Raw genomic sequence first — 10310 nt, forward strand, 5'->3', positions numbered from 1 at the left:
CTCTCTTTTCTATCTCTCTTATCTCTTTTCAAATATATATTTTTTCAAATATTTTTTTTCAGTTATTTTTTTCAATTAATTTTTTAATTATTTTTTTTTTCAATTATAATGTGTATGAGCCCATCGTCATAAATAATAAAAAAATAAATATAAATATTTTAGACCTAGACAAACATGTTTTTTAATTTATGTTTTTAAATTTTTTTAAACATTTTGTTCAAACTAAATACGTTTGTAATTTATGTTTTTTTTTTCAAATAAACAAAAATCAATTTATAAAATTTTTGTAAACATAAACCAAAAACATAAACGTTACCAAACGCTACCTTAAATTTTCATTTGTGACAGTTATACTTGATGTCGCAAAAAAAAAAAAAAAAAAAAAAAAAAAAAAAAAAAAAAAAACTCAAAAGGCGCTCATTTTTCCCCCCATCAACCAAAAACCCCCAAATCTTTGGTAACTTAGGAGAGAAAAGAAAAGAAATGATTACTTAAGTAATAAGAGAAAAGAAAAGAAATGAAATGATTGTAATTTCTGTCATTTTTGTTTGGATAAGTAAGAAATAAAAGAAAAGAAATGATTGTGATTTCTCTCCTTCTTGTTTGGTTAGATTTCATTAAGAGAAAAGAAAAGAAATTATTTTATGTTATATTACCAAAATAACCTTTTTATATTTTTAATCATTTTATTTCTTTTATTTTTACAGGGCTAAAATTGGTATTATGAAAATATAAATATTTGTAGATTTCTTTTCTCTCCCAATCTCTTCACTTTTGGGAAGATTGAAAATAAGGGTTATGAGAGAAATGAGTTTCTCTCCATTTCTCTCTATTTCTCCCCATTTTTCTCCACTTAAGATAACCAAACAAAAAAAAGAAATACATTTCTCTCTATTTCTTTTCTTTCTCTCCAAATCACTCAATCCAAACACAGTGTAATCTTTTGAACCACAAAAATCCCCACATCTCTCTCTCTCTCTCTCTCTCTCTCTCTTGACTATGAGCAAGGCAGACGATGGCGTCGAGCGATATCATTGATCAATCCTGCTTATCTCTCTCTCTCTCTCTCGTCCTCCATGTATCTCTCTTGACGATATCATCGATCAATCCTTTGCGGTAAGTACTCATCATTGATTCACCTCTGTTTGATTCATTTTATTATATTTCTAGATCCTTCGCAGTAAGGGTTCATTGATCGATTCACCCTATGAATGTCAATCTCTATATGCAGGCCATTAATCCTAACCCTAAGAATGTTCATCCTCCAAATCCACTCCATCAACACGCGCCGCCCCTTATCCTCCTCCACCACCACCAGCAGCTCCGCCACAAAGCCTAGTAGCTACCTCTTTTGCAGCCAATCCCCCTCCTCCACCACATCTCTCACGAGCCCTAGTCATCTCTCTCTCTCTATATATATATATATATATATATGTATATATATATACTAGCAATGGGTGCAAACGATGTGATTGTAATTTTACTGCAATTTTACATCTGAATTTTTTTGATGATTTGGTGAATGAAGAAGATACGTTGAATGTGAGAATGGCTAGCTATAAAAAAATTTTTTTGAAGAAGTTAATAATATGGGTATTTTTGAATTTAAATCCTTATGAGTAGTGTGCTTTATATATTAGTATGCGTTTGTAATTTCACTACAATTTTACGTTCTAATTTTTTGATGATTTGATGAATGAAGAATATGGGTTGAATTTGATAAATGGTAGCAGTTATTTTTTGAAGCAGTTAACAATATTGAGCATTTTTTTGGGGAAAAAATAAGGTACAAACCTTCAAACCCTTATGAGTTGTACGCATTATACAGTAGTATATATATTAGTTAGATTTAAAAGGTTTAATGCTATCTTTTTCTAGTATTTTTAATTTGAGATTTTTATGCTTGATTTGTTAGGCTGAGGTCTGCCATATATATTTTGCTCAATCAGCGGAGAGGTATGAGTTGGCAGAAGAAGCATGTTCACCTCTGCCTGGATTTGTTGAATTGCCTACTTGCCTTGTTTGTCTTAGTTAGTATATATAAATTTATAATTGCTAGTTTGTTTAGTAGTGATTTGTGCATTCTTAACGGTCCATTTGGGGTTTACTTTGATTTTGGGGGTTAAAAAACTGGTGAGTTGTAGTTCTTGATGTGTCCCCGGAGTGTGGATTACTTGCATTCAGTATGTCCTTAAAATTTTCAATGGCATTCTATTCTGGCATTTGGACACTTTCCATTAATTTTGTTAAAATCTGGTAGGTTCTTAAATTTTTCAATGACATTCTTTAGTGACATTTGGCCACTGCCCACAAATTTTGGTCTATTTTTCAGGGTATTCCAGAAGCAGCAGAAGTTGCAGTGCCAGTGGCTCATTTGCCTGCGAATCAGGCAACTTCTGAGGGGGCTGAAACACGTGCAGCAGCAGCTGCACCCATCTCTGGAGCACCCAGTTCATCTCCGTTGAATTTGTGTCCTCAGGTCCAATATTCTTATAATTGCATTTCTTTTCCTTCTATATCTTTCTTATATTGTTTAAACTGAAACATCAGGAAACAATTTCTGGTGGTGATGGTAGTGGTGGACTTGGTCCCCTTGATTTCCTTAGAAACAGCCAATAGGTTCGGTTCAGTTCCTATTTTATTATTTGATGCCATTCCTAGAGTTAAGAATCTTGTAATGATAGGAGTCTGGTCTTAAATTTTTGTTTTGGGAATAGTTAAGTAGTTTTGTGGTGAATTACTATGAGATGAGATGAAACTAGATCATATAGATTTGTATTATTGCTATGTTTATTGAATTTCCGATTACACTGAATTTATTGTCTCTCTGTTTCTCTTTTCAGTTCCAAGCATTGCGATCAATGGTGCAAGCAAATCCACAGATTTTACAGGTTCATATCCATTCTTTTCTTATTCAGATAATATGTCATTAAAAAAAAAAGGAGTTATATGCTGTTTCTTTGGTAACAGCCCATGCTTCAAGAGCTCGGAAAGAAAAACCCCCAACTTTTAAGACTTATTCAGGAGCACAATGCAGAGTTTCTTCAGCTGATAAATGAACCTGTTGAAGGTTCTGAAGAGTGAGTATTTGTGGGCATCTTTGTACTAAACTTATTTCTCCATGAAGGACACTACTGGAAACACTTTGTTGACAAATTTTAACTTTCTAATTGTCTTACTTAGCTGATTGTCTTTTACTTTTTCTGAGAAGCCTGGAACATGCCGTTTGAATAGGGTTTGCCTTGAAGATGCATCTACACTAGTTGAGAATGGAAGCCTATTCATATAATTTGTCTGCTTTATTGGCCACTAAATTAAAACCTTTTTGTTTCTGCCTAAGAAGCATGGACACTTCTATAAATGTGTTAGTGTCCATGTTGGACAGATCGGATAGGATATTGAGACTTATTGAACATGCATACAAAAAGATGTCATGTTTTTTAAATTATTTATACGAACAAAGACTTCTTTTATGAAGCACTGTCACTTCAAAACAAGTTTCGTAGCCATGTTGGACATAGGGACACAGTGGGGACATACCACGTGGTGTGCTCCTTATTTAATCAATTTTTTTTCAAGGGACACATTAGGAACACTCCAGGGACACGCCAACTAGTTTCCACCCCCATATTTCACTGTAGTGCAAGGTTATTCACCGAGCTCTTCCATTTATTTCTAATTATGGTAATTTGTTGCAGGCTTATGGTATTAATCATTTGATGCTTCCAACAAGACCACCTCTTTGCTCCATCATTGAGTGATATATGCCAAGCTGTGGACTTCATTCATGGTTAGTGTTTTAAAAAAATTGCAATGTATGCTATCTCAACTTTGGAGTAATGACAAAATTATGCCACCTATTTCCAACAGAGCTCTGAATCTTCCTGGAAGCATGTGTTATATTCATTTTCAAACAATAACTTTGGTAATCTGATGCACATTAAATTTTGTCATCAACGGATTACAAAGATGGAAATCCCACCAGTTATGGATTAAGACGATTAAGAAAATCAATTTAAATACATTAGTTTCCAATTGTAAATTTTTTATACAAAAGCTTGATCAGTTGGTCCTCGTCCTCCATCTGATTCACTTTTATCAGGATATAGGGTGATCAACAAATGCACCTAGTTAAGATTTATTGCTTTGTGTGTTGCCCCTATCATTGAATCATCCTGATATATATGCAAGCAATGTTTGTATGCACATTTGTGAAGATGATTTAACACCAAAATGCAAGGATGTTTCATGCTATAAGAAGTTGGATAGTCAGATAATTTGAGTAATATAACTCTCAACTTTTCACGGTAACTTTTCACGGCATGTCATATAACGGCATTTGTGTGCATGCCGTGAAACAGTCAGTGCAAGTCATCAAAATTCAATTTTGTTGTAATGCTAGTTCCTTAAAAAACATAGAATTCAAGGTGTTGACATCCCAAAATCACCAAACGGCATCAAATTAGCACGAAACTTGGCACACATGACCGTCTAGGCACGAGAGACTTGTGGGAAAATATAAGACTCGAATCGGGTTTCCGGTTTGGGAGTTAGAGTTAGATTTCAATCTAGGCAAACTAGTTTTTTAAGAAACTTATAATTCGAGGTGTTGACACTCCAAAATCATCAAACGGCGTCGGAGTAGCACGAAACTTGGCATCCACAACCGCCTAGGCACGAGAGACTTGTGGGAAAAGACGGGACTCGAATCGGGTTCTCGGTTTAGGAGTTAGGGTCGGATTTCACTCTTAAGAAACAAACTAATTTCTTAAGAAACTTAGAATTTGAGGTGTTAATACCCCAAAATCACCAAAAAGCGTTGGATTACCACGAAACTTGGCACACACGACCGTCTAGGCATGAAAGACTTGTGGGAGAAGACGGGACTCAAATCGAGTTCCCGGTTTGGGAGTTAGAGTCAGATTTCACTCTAAGCAAACTAGTTCTTTGAAAAACTTAGAATTTGAGGTGTTCACACACCAAAATCACCAAACGGTGTCGGATTAGTATGAAACTTGGCACACATGACCGCCTTGACACGAGAGATTTGTGGGAGAAGATGGGACTCGAATCGGGTTCCCGGTTTGGGAGTTAGAGCCGGATTTCACTCTAGGCAAACTAGTTCTTTGAAAAACTTAGAATTTTAGGTGTTGACACCCCAAAATCACCAAACGGTGTCGGATTAGAATGAAACTTGGCACACACGATCGCCTTGGCATGAGAGACTTGTGGGAGAAGATGGAACTCGAATTGGGTTCCTGGTTTGGGAGTTAGAGTCAGATTTCACTCTAGGCAAACTAGTTTTTTAAGAAACTTAAATTCGAGATGTTAACGCCCCAAAATCTCCAAATGGAGTCAGATTAGCACGAAACTTGGCACACACGACCGCTTTGGCACGAGAGAATTGTGGGAGAAGACGGGGCTTGAATCGGGTTTCCGGTTTGGGAATTAGAGCTGGATTTCACTCTAGGCAAACTAGTTCTTTAAGAAACTTAAACTCGAGGTGTTAACGCCCCAAAATCTCCAAATGGCGTCAGATTAACACGGAACTTGACACACACGACCGCCTAGGCACGGGAGACTTGTGGGAGAAGACGGAACTCGAATCGTGCTCCGGCTTTGGGAGTTAGAGCCGAATTTCACTCTAGGCAAACTAGTTCTTTGAAAAACTTAGAATTTGAGGTGTTGACACCTCAAAATCACCAAACGATGTCAGATTAGCACGAAACTTGGCACACACGACCGCCTTGGCATGAGAGACTTATGGGAGAAGACGAGACTCAAATCAGGTTCCCGGTTTGGGAGTTAGAGCCGGATTTCATTCTAGGCAAATTAGTTCTTTAAGAAACTTAAATTCGCGTTGTTAATGCCCCAAAATCTCCAAATGGGGTCGGATTAGCATGAAACTTGGCACACACGACCGCCTAGGCACGGGAGACTTGTGGGAGAAGACGAGACTCGAATCGGGTTTTCGGTTTGGGAGTTAGAGCCGGATTTCACTCTAAGCAAACTAATTCTTTGAAAAACTTAGAATTTGAGGTGTTGACACCCCAAAATCACCAAATGGCGTCAGATTAGCATGAAACTTGGCATACATGACCACCTTGGCACGAGAGACTATTGGGAGAAGACGAGACTCGAATCGGATTCCCGGTTTGGGAGTTAGAGCCAGATTTCACTCTAGGTAAACTAGTTTAAAAAACTTAGAATTTGAGGTGTTGACACTCCAAAATCACCAAATGGTGTCGGATTAACATGAAACTTGGCACACACAACTGCCTTGGCACGAGAGACTTGTGCGAAAAGACGGAACTTGAATCGGGTTCCCGGTTTTGGAGTTATAGCCGAATTTCACTCTAGGCAAACTAATTCTTTAAAAAACTTAAATTCAAGGTATTAATGCCCCAAAATCACCAAAAAATGTCAGATTAGCATGAAACTTGGCACACACGACCGCCTTGGCATGAGAGACTTATGGAAGAAGACGAGACTCGAATCAGGTTCCCGGTTTGGGAGTTAGAGCCGGATTTCACTGTAGGCAAAATAGTTCTTTAAGAAACTTAAATTCGAGGTGTTAACGCCCTAAAATCTCCAAATGGCGTCGGATGAGCACGGAACTTGGCACACATGATCGCCTAGGCACCGGAGGCTTGTGGGAGAAGACGGGACTCGAATCGGGTTCCCGATTTGGGAGTTAGAATCGGATTTCACTCTAGGCAAACTAGTTCTTTGAAAAACTTAGAATTTAAGGTGTTGACACCCCAAAATTACCAAACGACGTCAGATTTGCACACACAACCGCCTTGGCATGAGAAACTTGTTGTGAAGACGAGACTCGAATCAGGTTCCCGATTTGGGAGTTAGAGCCAGATTTTACGCTAGACAAACTAGTTCTTTAAGAAACTTAAATTCAAGATGTTAACGTCCCAAAATCACCAAACGGCGTCGGATTAGCATGAAACTTGGCACACACGACCGCCTAGGCACGGAAGACCTGTGGAAGAAGAAGGGACTCGAATCGGGTTTCCGGTTTAGGAGTTAGAGCCAGATTTCACTCTAGGCAAATTAGTTTTTAAGAAACTTAAATTCGAGATGTTAACGCCCAAAAATCACCAAACGGTGTCGGATTAGCACGAAACTTGGCACACATGACCGCCTAGGCATGAGAGACTTGCGGGAGAAGACGGGACTCGAATCGGGTTCCCGGTTTGGGAGTTAGAGTCGGATTTCACTCTAAGCAAACCAATTCTTTGAGAGAAACTTAAATTCGAGGTGTTAACGCCCCAAAATCTCCAAACGGCGTCGGATTAGCACGAAACTTGGTACACACGACCGCCTTCGCACGGGAGACTTGTGGGAGAAGATGGGATTCGAATCGGGTTCCCGGTTTGGGAGTTAGAGCCGGATTTCTGTCTACGCAAAATTATTTACTTAATTATCTTTGTAATTGTTTAGTAGTTAAATTTTTATGTTTTTTTGTAATTAACATATTAACACATAATTATATTATCATTAATTATTTTTATTTTTTGTTTTAGATATTTCTGGAGGAGTTTGCTTCTTGTGGATTTCGTGCTTGTGAAGAATGCGACTAATTTTTGTTTTTGTACCACAGAGAATGATGAGGAAAACTTTTAATTTTAGTTTATGTTATTTTGAATTAGGAACAACATTATATATTTAAATATTATATATGTATTATGGAACATTATGTAGTGGGTAATTTTGTTGATGTGTAGTTATAAATGAAGAATATTTTTATTATGGAGAAATTGTTATTTCTTTACAAGAATTTTTATATTATTATGCAATTATTGATTTTTTATTTTTCATTTATTTTTCATTTAATACAAGTAATTCTAATATTTTTAATAATTTTATCGTAGGTTTTTTTTTTTTCTTTGAGACGACAACCCGTCGCAAAAAAGGTAATTTTAATATTTTTTAATAAATTTATTATAGTTTTTTTTTTTTGCGACGACACCACACCGTCGCAAAAAACAAGTAATTTTTTTTTTAATAATTAGTGGGTTTTTTTTTATTTTGCTGCGATGACACTACACAGTCGCAAAAAAACCAATGGCGACTTATTCAATGCCATCGCAAAAGAAAAAATGTTGTCACAAAAAAAATAAACAATTTGCGACAGGAGTCTTTGCCATCTCAAATAAAACTTTTAGCGACGGTAAACAGTGCCATTGCAAAAGGTCTCCATTTTTTAGATATTATACGTGATAGTAAAATGCTGTCGCAAAAGGCCACATTTGTCGTGGCAAAAAAAAGGCGACGGCATGCCGTCGCTAAAATCTTTTTGCAACGCCCTCTATTGTGACCTTTTGTCGTCGCTAAAAGTTTTTTGAGACTGCGTTGGGAGTATTAGCGACGATATTTTCAAAAACTCAAAATTTTAGTAGTGAATGGGATTGTTGGCATGACAATGGGACAAACAATGGCCTACAACCACCTCCACTTCTCTAAAACAAAAAACAAAAAACAAAAAAACAATCCTACCAAAAACATCCATGTCCAAATATTATTGGTGGTTTAAATCTTGTTATTTTTTTGATAACCAATCACATCTAACCATTTAAAATTTTAGTAAGATTGTTAGTATGCATAGAATTATTCATTAAAAACCAATAAGCTAAATTAGAAATCACAATCAATTACAACCCATTACTTAAGATCCTAAATACATAAAACATGGTATGAAATTTATATTAATAATTCCACCTTCAAATGTACAGAATCACATTCCTACAATGACCAAATTATATGAATCAACTTTAACTATTCAAAGAAAAATAAATAAATTCAACTTTAGTCTTTTGGTGCACATGTGTAGAGATAGTCCCAAGAATTCATAGCTGGCCACCTTCTATTTATATATTTATTATATATATATATATATATATTTCACTATGTAAGCCCCCTTCTCATGTGTAGACAATAAACAAATCAAACAAACCTGGTAGTGTTTTCTCTGCATTTCTTGGAGTGAATTTCCTATGCTCTGAAAACCAAAATCCACGAAACAGAAAATACAATTAAAAATTTACTAAAATAGGTTTTTTAAAAAATGTAATGAAACAATTCAGTACATAAATTGCAGAGCATAAATATCTTCATATTATATAAACCCTAATTTTTCTTCATTGGCTTTCACTATAATTCTTTGAGCTCTAAACAAATCAACCAAAATTTGGCACTATTTTCTCTAAATTTCTTGGATTGCAAGCTATCTTTTCGTTTCAAAACCAAAACTCATAGAAGATAAAGGAATTACAGGATTGAGTTTGGCGGATGAATATTTATTACGTAGGTGAGTAATATTTATCCACATTCTCAAATTATAAAAATACAAATCATATTAACAAAAACAAAATGAATCAATGTTAAACTTGAAAACAGAGCATAACCCATATATCATTTGAAACAAAAAGTACCATCCAATGATATTCACATCAATATACACATAAATCGAATGAAAGATCCAAGCTTGCAATAGCAAATTAAATTGAAAAATTAAAAAAGAAATTAATCAAAATTACCTTATGAATGAAAGGCAGAGAAGGAGGCTTTTGGGTATCTTTCAGTGAGAGAGAAGAGGGAAAGATTCAACACAATCTGAAATCTTCAGGGGTTTGATGGGCCTATTCAGAGTAGAAAATTATGGGTTTTTCTTAATTTTAATTTTTTTTATATATATTATAAAAATCAATTGGTTTATTATAGAGATCTAAGAGATATAATTTATATCTTGTTTTTATTTCTAAATATACAAAATGTTTTTTTCGCAGGAAGCATTGAACAAATATGGCCACATGTGGGCATATCTACTTACCCACAACGAGCACCAACAGATAAAACTTGTCTTCTCCAAAAAAATATGAAGAACAATAACAGAGAGAGGGCAGATAGCAGCGACCATATAGAGGGTCACGATCGGTGCTGCTCGCAATCGGCTATGCAAGAGACGAAGGGGCAACGCCGTTCGAGTGAGTGTAGTCAGCGGCACCCTCTCTGTGGGTGGCAATGAAATAGAGCAAGAGGGAGAAAGGGAGGGAGGGAGGGAGAGAGAGAGAGACAGAAGAAGAGAAGACATACCTTTTGTTGTTTGAGGTCTTGAGAGAAAGAGAGAACGAGATGGAGCTTCAAGGGTCAATTGCTTTTTTATTCACAGAGACAACTACTTCTGGCAATTAAAAATTAGGGCAAATACCAAACGGTGTAGTTTTGACAAATTAATTATTGGCGACTAAATTAATTAGGTAACCATAAATGTCATTTACATTTTCCGTGACTAAGCA

General features: G+C 35.9%; 1 long non-coding RNA gene across 6 annotated transcripts; it reads left to right on the top strand.

Moving 5' to 3' along the window:
• Window positions 1–934: 934 nt before the first annotated feature.
• Window positions 935–10076, top strand: LOC145792851 (uncharacterized). 6 transcript variants are annotated; one of them, XR_014332899.1, is made up of 8 exons: window positions 935–1116; window positions 1232–1395; window positions 2333–2479; window positions 2551–2619; window positions 2844–2891; window positions 2971–3080; window positions 3699–3790; window positions 9801–10076. It is a non-coding gene; the product is annotated as an uncharacterized LOC145792851 (long non-coding RNA). The 6 variants fall into 6 exon arrangements; XR_014332898.1 differs by lacking the exon at window positions 9801–10076 and adding an exon at window positions 7539–7755; XR_014332896.1 differs by lacking the exon at window positions 9801–10076 and having other exon boundaries at window positions 1232–1542; window positions 3699–4056.
• Window positions 10077–10310: the final 234 nt, after the last annotated feature.

This window comes from Camellia sinensis, chromosome 6 (genome assembly GCF_055761805.1).
Source record: "Camellia sinensis isolate YWXY chromosome 6, ASM5576180v1, whole genome shotgun sequence".
NCBI classification, from domain to species: Eukaryota; Viridiplantae; Streptophyta; class Magnoliopsida; order Ericales; family Theaceae; genus Camellia; species Camellia sinensis.